Source organism: Tupaia chinensis, unplaced genomic scaffold (assembly GCF_000334495.1).
Source record: "Tupaia chinensis unplaced genomic scaffold, TupChi_1.0 Scaffold145659_1, whole genome shotgun sequence".
NCBI lineage: Eukaryota > Metazoa > Chordata > Mammalia > Scandentia > Tupaiidae > Tupaia > Tupaia belangeri.
Window position 1 is genome coordinate 277,950 of NW_006205516.1, and position 428 is coordinate 278,377.

Consider the following 428-nt stretch of genomic DNA (forward strand, 5'->3'; position numbering starts at 1 on the left):
GGGGCGCCCCCTCCCTGCCGGGCTGCGCTTGGCTTTCGGACGCAGCCTCCGGGAGCGTGAACCTGGAGCTCCAGGGCGCCCGCTCCCCGCCCCCTTCCTTTGCCCTTCCTTCTTATCTCTTCAGGAGTCTCCCTGCACTTTGTCCCCGAGCTGCCTGTGTCCCGCGCTCAGCGCTCACGAAGGCAGCCCGGCTGTGCCATGTGACTCTAGCTTGTGCGCCCTGCCTTTTGTGTGGCCTTGACCCTCCCTGAAGCGCCCGGGGCTGCCGAGGTCACGAAGGCAGCCCGGCTGTGCCATGTGACTCTAGCTTGTGCGCCCTGCCTTTTGTGTGGCCTTGACCCTCCCTGAAGCGCCCGGGGCTGCCGAGGATTCCTGCGGAAAACCGTCAGGCCAGGTGCCAGGCAGGAACCCTTCCTGGGACAATGACA